The following is a 978-nucleotide window of genomic DNA, read 5'->3' as shown; positions in this document are numbered from 1 at the left end:
TCTGTAATGGGGCTCCTTAGTATCCCCAAGTTTGCATACGGCCAAATTTATTTGTTATCCTTCGGGTTGTTTTTTTTCTTCTTTTTTTTCCCTCGGAAACCGTCAATGGTGTTGATAAAAGTGCTCAAAAAATGAGCGGAATATCAATATAGATGTAGGGGGAGGGACTTTACATACATAGCAGTACAAGCTTGTTTCGTGCGTTGCGCACTCGTCAGCTGCTTATACATACATAGAGAGAGAGAGAGCGAAAGCCACACAAGGTACTCAATTATCACAGCCCTTCGGAAAGGCTTTCAATATGGTTTTGTTTATACTCGTAGACCCTGTGATGAACTGGCGGCCTGTCCATGGTGTCTCCCCACCCGCCGCCCAATGACTGCTGGGATAGGCTCCAGCATCCTCGCGACCCTGAGAGCAGGATAATGGATGGATGGATGCACCCGCATTATATCTGTGCAATAAAGACTGCGCTCTGCGCAGGTGTATGAAGGTGGGCTTTTCCCTCTAACCAATCAAATGCTCTTTTACACCCAAATCCAATTAGATACCGCCCACTCAGTGCATATCCCGAGGCTATGACACACACCCGTCACAACAAAAATTAATAATAATAATACATTTTATTTGTGGGCGCCTTTAATAAAATACCACAAGTAAGTAAATACGATAAGTAAGTTAAACACGACATGCCAGATCAGGTTAAAACCAGTGAAAGTTGATTTTAACGGTTGTCGTCATTCCTGAGAGGAAATGTCAACCATTATGTCCTCTTTTGCATGTAATCTTAAATTAGGATGAATAAAATCTCTACCATGGCCAGTCCCCCCCCAACACACACACAATCACGCACATCATTTGTACGCTTAAATTGTGCACTGACACATCCCCTCCCAGCTTGTCAAATTGATATCTCCTTTATTAAAAACTGATAAATTCAGTTTATAACATTTTTAATTGATGGACCTAACAGTGTTG

Source organism: Lampris incognitus, chromosome 19 (genome assembly GCF_029633865.1).
Source record: "Lampris incognitus isolate fLamInc1 chromosome 19, fLamInc1.hap2, whole genome shotgun sequence".
Classification (NCBI taxonomy): Eukaryota; Metazoa; Chordata; class Actinopteri; order Lampriformes; family Lampridae; genus Lampris; species Lampris incognitus.
This window is presented reverse-complemented; position numbering follows the sequence as displayed.